At 46.3% G+C, this 12,400-nt stretch overlaps 1 protein-coding gene across 1 annotated transcript in view; it reads left to right on the top strand.

Moving 5' to 3' along the window:
- Window positions 1-5,449: 5,449 nt before the first annotated feature.
- LOC122365552 (adenylate cyclase type 2-like) overlaps window positions 5,450-12,400 on the top strand; it is a 69,878-nt gene continuing 62,927 nt past the window's right edge. The window contains exon 1 of the mRNA XM_043336842.1: window positions 5,450-5,613. The gene's annotated coding sequence lies outside the window, so the exon portion shown is untranslated. The remainder of the gene's footprint in view (window positions 5,614-12,400) is intronic.

The following is a 12,400-nucleotide window of genomic DNA, read 5'->3' as shown; positions in this document are numbered from 1 at the left end:
GAAAAACGGAGGGGGGGTCGGATCCGACCCCCCCCCCAGGCGGTCGCGGGTTAACAGTCGGGTTTTAGTCTCGCAAAACACTTCCATGGGCGTCCAATATTAAAATCAGCTTGAAACAATCACATAAAATGTGTTATACTTAACAGTAATGGAAATAAGTATGTCACGTCCAAACGCGTCTCGCCGCGGTATCTAATAATCTAATATGTAAGGAAGGTTGAAAATGCTCGCTGAAATCGAATAGTGTACGAAAATATGTGTGTAGGCATTAAAAAAAACAGTCGGAAAAAATAATAACAGTGGAAAAATAATAAGCACAAACGAGACAAAATAATCTTAAACGGTTCAGCGAGCGGAATTAAGACCATGGGCTCCACCACCGGGGGGGGGGGAAGGGTACGGGGGACGTGTCCCCCAATATTTTACATTTTTAACATTGTGCCTATGGATGCTGCATGGAAAGGATCGACTTCAAACAACCTTCGCCCCCCCCCCCCCAAAAAAAAAAAAATCGGGTCGTGACGGAGTTCTTGTTTAAAGAAGTAAAAAGGGTCAAATGAACGTTCTTTTAGGATAAGGACAACATTATCCCACAAACATGTTTTTTTTAACCCTCGCATGTGTAGGGGGGGGGGGGGTCGGATGGACCCCCTTTCCCCATGGTTTTTCGCGAATAACTCGCGTAAAAAGCGGCTGATCGCGACGAAACTTTCAGTACCATCGCATTGATCAATTTTACACCTACCCTGAAACTTTCATGACCCTGACCCAAATGACCTTTGACCTGTGACCTCTTTTCCGAGACCATGTTTGGCCGGAATCGCGATTCGGAGTATGTCGGCTCGCATTAGCCGCGCGTTTGCAAGCTTTTCGTGGTTTCAAACGTTCAAACATGTGATTTGATGTTGCTCCCATGCATTAGGGTGGGTGTCAAGGTCACCTGAAGGTCAGGTCAGGTCATTGACCTTTGGTGACCTCGGGTGACCTCGGTTCACTTTTTCGAGTTTTACATGTTTCTAGGCTAGTTTTTGGAGCTGAATTCGAATTTAACAACCATTTGAACATTTACGAAGTAGTTTTGTTGCCTTCGTAACATGTTACGAAGCTGTCAGAGGCGGTTGACACGTACTACGAATACCCGTCACGACGCCTACTGATTGACCTGACCTGACCTGACCCGACCTGGTCTAAATGCTTAAAGACATCATCTGTGATCAAAACTAACACGATATTCGTGATCAGTACCCCGAAAAACCCCTTAGCAGCCACACTTTACGACTTTCTAATAGGTCCCGATTTTCCCGACTTTGGGTCATTGACCTGACCTGGAAGGTCAACCAATGACCTAGGACCTGAAAATTGGGTATCATCGGCTTCCTCTCGTCACGGGCAACACGCTCGTTTTTTCCGCGAAGCTCTAGCTCGATCAGGGGCCAAACGGCAAGGGGGGGTCCAACCGACCCCCCCCCCCTACACATTAGAAGCTGGAAAACGCCGCACACATGCAAGGGTTAAATTTAAATATAACATAACTCACCTCTTCTTTTTCGAACTATGCCGGGTAGGTATCCCTCAGTTTCTCGATCGATCTGCTCCGCCGTTCACGGTTGGCACCGACCTCCTGACGCCGGCGGGGAATGTCTGCTGGTCCATCAGTTCACCTCCCTGTTCTCCGCGGCGCATGCGATTGATAAAAGCTTCATCGACAATCACCGAGCTCTTCACAGATAACTTACTCGTCCCATCCTTCGCTGCACGCCTTCCCCGCTCCTGCACTCTCCCGCACAATTTCACAATAGCCTCAACAATTCAACGTGAACTACGCGAGTCACCGCGCCACAACGGACTGAAGCGCGCGCCGCGGTTTTCGAACGCAACGGCTATAATACTCATCACGCGAACTCACGCATCACGCAGGAAACTCACCCTGCCGCGCATGCGCGCATCTTCAAGCCGGGGGTACCTCACGCACAACTGCACGTGAATTCGCGAGAACTCATGCATTGCGCAGGAAACTAGATTTGCCCAAGCAAAACTCATTTCCGACTCAGTTCGAATTCACGAAACTAAGCACTCAGAACTCACGCATAACGAAGTCACCCTGGTGATGTGAGTTAGATCAGCCAATAAGTGAGCACCACTATCGTATTCACTGAGTTTCTTCATGAGTTATTACTGAGTAATGCCTGGCCTGAGTAAAAAATTTTTTCAGTGTACCCTGTCGCCCTTCCGCACGTGCAGGGCTCACTATCTCGCTCGCTCGTTCTTCGCCCAAAAGGCGTTTTACTGGTATGTATATATGTTGCTATTAGAGGTCACTGATAATACCATGTCAGGTCACAGGTCAGGTCACCAAGGGTCAGCACATGAACCCAACTTTACTTGGGTTGTGCTATGCATGTTTTATGGCCCCTCGACATGGTTCCCCCAAAAAAGGTCACAGGTCTAAGGTCATTTGGGTCAGGTTCATGGAATTTTCAGGGTAGGTTTCTTGAGATTTGGTCAAGTTTGGCGCTTTCGGTCAACCGTCGTGAAATCGGCTGTTCTGAACCTTTCTGAGCACGGTGCAAGCTCAAATATACATATGTTACATGTTCCCATTCAATGATACATTAACCCTCCCCGGACCTATTGGTTTTCTACATACGCGCCGTCCGAGGGGGGGGGTACGATTTCCCTCGCCATTTCGGCCCTGATGAAGCTTCAAGCTAGAGCGTCGCGGAAAAAAAACAAGCGCGTGCGCCGTTGCAAGACGCAGCGAACCCGATTTTAAGGTCTCAGGTCAACCGGTGCCTTCTGAGGTCAGGTCAAGTGACCAAGGGCAAGGGTTCAGTTTTTCATAACTTCGCAAAAAACGGTCGGAGAGCCGCGATTTTGGCATCCTCGTGTTCACCTCGCTCAGGCGCGTCGAATGGTATACTTTTTGTTCGGGTGAGGTCAACTTGAGGCCTCGGGGCTCGGGTCAAGGGCAGGTCAGCGCCCCCAGATCACGAAGATGATTGAAAGAGGTCATGTTACATATTACTCGAATCGGCAGGTCTTCCTGAGTTTTTTTTTTTTTTTTTGGTGGCCTTCCCGACTCGCTAACTCAATTTGATGGGGAGTTATTGATGAAAAACTCTAATGACCCAAGTGACCATAAATGACGTCACGCAATGTCAACAATGCAAAAGTGAAGAATCGGACGTTGCAAGGCGTGCAAGAAATCACGATTCCATGTGCTGGAGACAGTTTGAGATAGTTCTCGGCGCTAACATAGCAGTTTTCATTTTTCCCCATTGAGTTATACCTAATGGTGATTATTGGTGAGGTCACGTGGCCGACCTGACCTCATGTGATTTTTAGGGAAAATCCGTGATATACAAGCTGTGAGACCTCTGGAGGATACTACATCCTGTATGTAAGTTTCATCTCCCTGTGAAAGTTCCTCTGGCACTGACGGCGTTGCGAAGTTGCGACATCTGAGGACTGTGCAGAGGTTCACTTATGACGTCACAGGTCAGTGACCTGACCTGACCTGAAAATGCGGTTGGTGTCACAAAATGCGGCTTGGATCAAAGGTCAGGTAGGTATGCCAAGTTTCAGCTCTCTATCGCCGGCGTGTTCGGAGCTATCGTGAAAAACCCTATGGGGGCGGCACCCCCCCCCCCCCCCCCGTCGGCCGGCGAGGGCCGAGGGTAAATGATACATGTAGTGCCTGATACGAGCATAAGGTTAAAACATGCCTAATTTCATTTCAATAATAACGCTCGAAAGCGTCACAGCTAGACAAAAAAGAAAAGCTGTACTTAAAAATAAGCGGATGTGAACACAATCTCCTTGACCGAATCCTTACAAAATGCAAGTCACGGGCCATGGCACCCCAGAAAACCTTGCTTAAAAAGACCCACTGAATCGCCACGAAATCAAGTGCTTTAACATAGGCGTGTCATCTCTATGTATATAAGATCTCTATGGGCTCAACTGCTGCGGCGCAACAGTCGGTGATCGAATCCCAATCAGCTCAATGAATCCATCCTTTCATTCCACGGCTTTAGAATGGTCTCAATAGTTCGCTAGCACAATTGAACGCAACAGAACATAACTAGTTTTTTTTTTCTTAATAATTAACGGTCATTTTTAGTCAGCTCATTTGAAGTCAAACGATTACTTTCTCCCGGCACGGGTTTGAAATTTGTCAAGCACTTTTATTTACTCAATGCTGCTCGCAGACGACCTAAAGATACTGGATATAAGAGTCTGCATTTCCCCATGGGCCGGCTAACCAAACTTAAGCTCGCAAGTCGCGTATATTCCGTTATCATCATCATAGTTACTCATGTAGCCAAGAGAGAGAAGGAGACGTGCTTGTATGTTTATTGTTTCAATGTTGCGCGGTAATTTATGACTCACGATGTGTATAACACCGGACATGGACAAACGGTGCCGTCGCGACGCCGGAGGAGGCGATGAGTTTAGTGTTTTCTTTGCGGTGCCTATGAGCAACCCTTGTCTGTGTTACACCAGCCAGTGCAGGTCCGGTCCAAAGGACTACCGGAGGTCAAAGGACAGGAGGCGTTGCGTTAGGTGAGCGTTGTTTGTGGCCTGTGCAATGTGCATTATGTAATTGGTTTAGAAGGCAGAATTGAGAATAGGTTTAAAAGACAAAGCGCCTCACGGCATCTTCAGAGTGAAAACGAAGATTGTCTTCCAAGGAAAATATTAGGTATTTTCATGGAGCTTCTAGCTCTCAAATAACAAAAGGTAGGCAATAACCCTTCTCTCATTTTAGTCGAAAAGATAAAAACAAAAAAAGCGAAATACGGTATCGGGAGCTTTCGGCTTTGTGCCATTATCAATCACTTATCGGTCACCTAACGGTTGATAAAGTCACAAAACCAGGCTCCCGATACTGTGTTACTGTTTTGTTTTACTTTTTTGATTTTTTTTTTCGGTTAATATGAGAGCTTTGTTTTATGCCTTTTATAATTTGTATAATATCTTTAAGTATACTTTTTCGTGGAACCACGCTTCTGATCCACCAGAAAACCATTTCAAGACATTTTTAACTACCTGACTGTTCGAAGCATCTCAGCTCCATCCTAGTGCAGATGAATTTACAGGCGTAGGCAATAGGATAGGTAGGAATGGCATAAGTAGCAAATGATGCATACTAATTAGCTTTTTCGTATGTCGCATTTACAGTGCAATGGCTAAATAAATCATCTATTCCATTCAATATGTCAGGGAACTTGCAGAATGCAGAGTGTTTCAGCTATCGTCACAGAACGTCAGCAGAACTGTTCACTTCAGCCATTTCTTCCCCGGAGCTGCATTCAATTCGCATTCCCCAGTCCCGAACTGCCTCACGTCTCCATGCACACTTCCGTAGTGCCAACCTTCCGCCCGTCCCTGACCTGTGTCTCCGGGGAGGGGGGCGGGTCAGCGGGCGGGGGGGGGGTCTCGTCGGCGCCGGCCGGCCGACTCGCACCGCCGGCGGCTATCACTTGTTGCCGTGCCCCGAGGCGGTGTGGAGGTACCGGCCGACGGCTGAGGTGTGCCCTCGGGCGAGTGACGGAGCGGCGGTCAGGAGAGGGCTGGGCGCGCGGAGGGACCGGCAGACGACCGACTGAGGTGAGTGACAGTGACACGGGGAGTGTGCTGAATGAGGTGTAATTTGGGCAAAATGTTTATCTTTGTTAGATCAAGCTCAACGTATCGTATTCTGTCAATTAGGCATTATAACAATTGAAGGATAAAATGCGACTTTGCCTAAAATTGCGCAACTATTTCTACCATTTTCGAATAATACACGAGAAGAGTGCGTAAAAATTAGACATTGTAAGGTAAGCTCCCTTCTCATACGTGCCATATCACAAATCCAGTAAATAATTTTTAACTGACGATTTAGGTTTCAGCTGTTCGTCACGAGCCCGGTATCACTGGAAGACATGCTTATTGCCTACTATTCTTTACTTTTCACTTATTCATGACATTCTTGACATCCTCTAGGCATCTACACTTAAAATGCGTTCTTTCATTTTGGCTGAGCACGGATGACTTTCGACTGCCATGCAGACAGAAGGCTTTCTTGGAAACTGGTGCCCGCTGAACCGATCTAGAAGGTCTCCAGGTGTGATGGCCGAGATTGGGGCCTTCCCGTGATAATCCAGGCCATCGCAGGTCGGTGCCACGCTTGCTGAAGCGTGCCCGTCCGATGCAGCCGGTCAGCTCTGTTTTAGGCCGGAACGGATGGCTTTGTGGCCTGGCTCGGCTCCATGGATGGGCTGCATCGCACTTTGGTGGCACGTGGTGATGATAGGAACTAGAGGTCTGCACCGGCCGGCTGCAGCCGCGGCTGGCTGCAGCCCCACGGCTGTGGGCCGGGGCGGCTGCAAATATCTCCAAGAACACGGCTACGGCTGTGGCCACGGCTGTGAGATTTCAAGCTCAATCTTAAGTACTCCAATATAAAATTTTAAATCCTTAATCTCACATTCTGATAAGCAGTCTAGCCTGTAAAAATCATGCAAAGGATGCCCAGCAACATTGAAAGTGGTGAAGCCTTTGAAAACCTGTAATGGTTTTACCATTTGTTGTAGGGGAGTTTGCACTCTGGTACAGAATACTAATTATAGGTACCAATTGTTCCTTCATCATCAAGAGCTTGACAGTTTCAGAAAATGCAGCATGTTGCATTGTCACATCCCTCTCAAATCAATCTCACCTGGTCATTAGGAGAGCACCTTACAGCTATTGAAGATGAGCGTTCAATAATTCTTTCAGGTAATAGAAAAAGAAATCACGCCTAGGTAAAGGCAGGTAAAGGCTTCATAAAATATTATCTAACATAACTCTTAGATGTATTTCTGGATTTTCGGCAAGTCCAATTACATAATATAAAACTGGCGCTTTATGTTCTAACTGGTGTGTGAGTGACCGCTAACAGAAAATGCTGATCAAATAAGCCAATGGAATTAGATTATAAGTGAACATGAACCTTACTTACGGTTAATTCACATGATGGTGAAAACCCTGAACACGTAATTCACATGACGGTGAAAACCCTGAACACAATATTTCTTACGCGAGCTGTTGACTTTACTAATAAAATGACGTCTTCTTCTGAAAATGTATAAATTTGATACTTACTCTTTATTTGAAAGCAAGTTTTTGACTACGTAGCATTATTATTTATTAATTATAATTTTTATGGCTGTTTATAGTGACACAAAACAATTTATTGCCACTTCTTTGCTATTGACGTCATTAAAAACTCAAGTAAAATTTTTGATTAAAAGAGGTAATTGTGGCTCGCACGTCCTTGGGGGATTTGAGCGAAGATCATTATTTGGAAAAATCAAAATAGAAGAATGTTTTTCTTTCTTGGATGCTCACTAGTGTTTTGATGCCTTGCATATCAAATTAGTTTGAGACTTGCCCAGAAGGCTGCTTCAAGTCTGGCATATCACACCCCAGAAAATATGCAAGGTAAGAAAGAAGCAAGAGTTTTGACTAGACAATCTCTGTTTGACAGTCCATCAACTTGAGTTTCATTTTCCATACCTAACATTGATAATGAAAAGCATCATGGTCTGTTGTTCTGTCCCACAACCATGCTTCAGGATTTGGCATTAGATGTCTACACTGCTAGTGCTTCTATTCTGGTTCGTTGTTTATTGTTTCTGTTGTTGTAGGTACCTAGGTACCTACCCATCTTTCTTAACCCCTTGCAAGGGCTTGTGTAGGCAATAGGCATGCGTTGCGCATCAGGCTTCAGGCCTTCGGCCTAAAGCCAGATACACAACCACTTAACCTATGATGCTTCATGAGCTTGAGAATCTATAGCCGATTGCAATGTGCTTTTGGCTATATGTTTCAACTAAAAACAACTTATTATATACTATTTGGTTGCATTTCATTGAAAGTATCCACGGCCGGCTGACGGCTGGCTGCCCACAGTTTGCCACGGCTGTGGGCGGCTGTGGCTGTGGAGCCATGGCTGCGGGGCGGCTAGGCTGTGGAAAATTGCAGCCGTGCAGAACTCTAATAGGAACGAGGTCAATCATTGACGGTTTCTGTCTTTGCGAAACGTGTCATCTCGTCGCCTCTAAAGATATTCTGGCTCTCAAGTGTAATATGGCTTTTTCATGATTCATAATTTCACAGTTCTTACTTCCTAGATACCGACGGCTGTCTTGCACTGTCATGCACAGACATGACTGGTTAAAGGCACAGTTTATCGCGTTTGGAAAGTATCAAATGGACTTCATTAAATAGTTAGTGAAGTACAAGAAGTATAATGCATTATTTCACCTTTCACCTTTGTGCTCGATTTTATTATCAAAACATTAAATTAATTTAGCCTCAGACCCGATATAAAGTTATACAGAGATATGCAAATGACTTGAGTCTTGAAGAATGCCATGTTAAGTTCTTGAACAAGTTAGGTCAAACGGTCGCCTTTTCTTTAGCAAGCTCCAGACAATCTAACTCTACAGCTGTTTGAAAAGTCTGACCTTTCTCTGACAAAGAAGCTAACTTTGCTTGTGTTTCACAATAAAGACGTTTCAAAACGGCATTGTGCCCATATCAGAATATACACAAAGCGGTTTAGCGCATAGGAAGTCTTTGCTTTAATCATAAAAATGGCGTGTGCGTTAAAAATTCTGAATTTGTGTTAGACAACGGCAAACTGCAACAGATTTTCGCCGTGGAAAATGCTATCAGCCGTTTTCACGACGGGCTTTTCGGCGAGTGCACCTAATTTGACCAAATCTGCACCTAATCTCTTTTACAGCAAACATCTTTATTTTATGAATTTATTTCAGTGTTTCAACCGATGATACTCTCTGATAATATGACAAAGCAGGCATATAAGCAAATAGTGCAACCCTAGCTGATAGCTACCAAGCGACACACTGAACCTAATTTGACCAAATCTGCACTTAATCTGCACCAGATGTGCACCAAATGTGTACCAGATGGCCGTCGTGAAAACGGCTATCATCGTCCGATCCGTCTCTGCATGCGGACTCGCCCGAGTGGAGCCCCATACGTCTGACACCGATCGGGGACTGATCTCTAGCCGAGCGGCACACGATGAGATGCGGGTCCGACTCCGATCTGCGAGTGCAGTGGCTCCGACGAATCGCCGACATCCATCCCGACCCGCTCCCGACTTTGACCGGAAAAGAACGGCGCGTGGGGCGACGACCTCAAGGATAGAGCTTTTTTAAGACGTCGGTGATTTGTTCGGCTTGATGCAAATGTGATTAGATTGATGCAGTCTACAGGCTACTCGTGATATTGCGCATGTTATTTTTTACATGGTTACACCACACAGTATGTAATGTCCGTTTGACGTTGATATATTTATTTGTGGTAATATTAACGAGATAATGATAGATAGTTGTTGCTATGTTTATCCGGTGATTGACGAATCCCTTGAAAGCTTTTAGGGCGAACAGTATTATTTAGTAATGTAGTGGCGATATTGGCAGCAATTAAGTAGAGCTCTTCTCATCGATCACTTGTAAACGCACTTTAGTGCTATATACTGGACTACCAGATCTGCGAGCTCAGTATAGGAGCGTGAGCATGATGTCAATTTTGCCGAGTGCCCAGGTGCTCCTGACTTTCTGGACTTCTAAGTAACTAACTGTGACCTTCATTGGTTTTAAATGACCGCAATACAAAGCTAAATTGAGCAGCTCAGTTCCATTGCGCCCACTTAGCGCTGCAATGTGACTTTTTTGCCACGGGTTCAGTGCCTTGGGCTCCATTAATTCGTTGAGAAGAAGGGGAAGGGCGGGAGACAGCTACTCGTAAGAGTACCCGGTCAAGGCAGAGGTCGAGCGTTGAAAGACGGTTTCAAATTGAATTTGTTTATTTTTTCTCGCACCGAAAGACATTAAGTCCCCCGAGGGTGCTCCGTTTTTATAAATCAAGGCGGAGAGGGGGGAGGCGTTTTTACACCCGTAGCTGATGCATGCGGATTGCCGGTCCTGTGACGCCTATAGCGACAAGCGGTAAGCCGTATGTTCGAAAGAGCATCAAAATTCCTGGGAAAAGCTTGATAACTTCTAGGTCAGGTTAAAAGTCCAGTCACCATCGGTAGGTAATTAAATGCCAAGCTGTCCGTATTTTAAAATTCTTGTACAAAGTGTTATTTTAATAAAGCTTGAACTAATGCAGCTAAAGGTCCGCGAAGTTGCGTCTTCATAGATTGTTTGGCGTGGAAATTGGAATTATGGGACTTCCCTGCTGCGCTGCTCGCTTGTGCGTTCCAAGCATGGCTGCTGAATACGACAGACATACGGACCCTGCCGGCCATCTGACGGCTGTGCTCTAACGGCTGACGGGCTGACAGTCGTGCTAAGGTAGCTGACAGTCGCGCTCGGGCAGCCGCTGACAGCGACTGACGAGACCGATCGGCAGCCAACTGCCCGGACCGCGTGCCCGCCAACACCGCACCTCCATCAGCGACGGGAACACGAACGACCGGGGCAACTCTAAACAGTCGCGCTCAGCCGCCTCCGCTTTCGTGGCCGGGGAAATGAGACGCGTCCGGCCGCCGGCACCGACTTTTCCACTAACGTGTCCGCCTGACAGCTCGAGCGTTGCGTGTTTGGCTTGCCAGACTCGGGTCTGACGGAACGTCGACACGACCGTCGCCGGTCGCCGTCCCTCCCGAGGTCACCGAGCCACCGGCTCGCGCTGTGTCAGACCCCCTGATTGGACATTGACGACCCGCAAACAGGCTGCCTTATTGCGTGTGTCGGCGTTGGGTCAGCAGTTAATTTCCTACATACACACGGGACACACACACGCGCACACATCGCGACATTTTCCTAAGGCACACATGGGTATGTAGACGTAGCATCCCAAGTAATTTTCTGGGTGTTTATACTATAATTGCTTTGTATTTTTGGCTATTATTTTCATAGCATGGCTTTTTATCTTTTGGAACTCGTTTTTCATGTTATTCAGTAAACCTTTTGTGTATCGTTGCATACCCGTGGTAACCGAAGGCACCCTTCTAAGGCGTTCTCATGCTTGTATTGGCCCGAGTCTAGCTTGTCTGGCGTTAAAGCCCTGCCGCTGTGGCTGAGCTGATGTTGCGATAGCAAATTTACGCTGCCAGAGAGCCGGCTTTCGGCGAGCCGAGAGCTTGGAGTGTGTTTTGGAGCATCTGCAGAGAGCCTCGAGTGATGTATGCGCCGGTGGAAATCAGCTCCTGTGTGCTGTTGTTGACCATATGTCAGCCACAGTAATATGGGCCGTCGGTACCGGACCTGCTGAAACGTGATGCGAATCTCGCCATTGAAGCTGTCTGCACATTGCCCTCACAGTCGCGCCTGATTTAGACGACAGAATAAAACGAATCCGGCATAAGTGGAAAAATCAAGGAAAATCCATTAACGTGGAATAATGTGATTTGGACTACAAAAGAAGCAGTGAGATTGCTTGTTAGGAATTGATAATGGATAACGAACGAGCATATTGCGATAGAAGGCATAAGCTAAGACGTTTTCTTGAACGCGACCAACACTTCTATGGCTCCGGTTCCTTTCACAAATTATCCTCTTACATCCGAAAATGTGGCATAAATAAAAAATAGCTTATTGAAAATCCGTGACCCGACACATGATTTGGTTGACATCAAGGTCACCATTACGTGACTGGTCTGGTTAAAATTATCGTTTACATTAGCGCCATGTTCAAACTTAATTGCTCTGATGGGGCTAAACAAACAATGGCATCCCCAGTCTTGGCTGACAAAGGGAGGGGCAATCATCAACCGAGCGATGGACAAGTTAGCATAGCTTTCCTTACTACGTGGGCGTTACGTTAAAATTGCGTTAAGGTGGACACAGACCCCCAGTTCTGAAGACAGAAAAAATGGCATGACGTTCGCGACTAGTGTATCTTATCTATGCTACCTGTCCATCGTCATAGTATGCAACCTACCGCCTGTTTTTAAACTCTCCCGTAAATTTACGCAGTTTGTCAGGATAGGCTGTGCGTATTTTGATAGCGATGGGGCCGCGTGCGTCAGCCATAGCAGCTCGTGATGACGTCACTAGTTTTGCCAATCTGACGCCCGTCTTTGCCAAAGTCAGCGATCGGGGCAGTGATGTTCCGGTCGTTGCGCCGCGCTGGGCTCACTGTCGCTCGTTATGACGCTGCGAAAGATCTGCTGGTTTGGATCACCGATCATGGATGACATGTTCCCTGAATTATCTGACGCTCTCATCTGGTACAAAATCACGTTGTGACCAAGATTGTGACATTTTACTCATTGCTTTCTGTTTTTTTTTTTAAATGCCCGTGGCTTGTGTTTCTTTTGTTATACACTTTGATGCTTATATTTTGTTTTATAGCTTAAGTTGTGCCTTATATTGATCACTTACGAGTA

This window comes from Amphibalanus amphitrite, unplaced genomic scaffold (genome assembly GCF_019059575.1).
Source record: "Amphibalanus amphitrite isolate SeventyFive unplaced genomic scaffold, NRLGWU_Aamphi_draft 000748F_arrow, whole genome shotgun sequence".
Lineage (NCBI taxonomy): Eukaryota > Metazoa > Arthropoda > Thecostraca > Balanomorpha > Balanidae > Amphibalanus > Amphibalanus amphitrite.
Note: the sequence above shows the minus strand (reverse complement) of the source record. Positions and strands in the feature narration are given on the sequence as shown.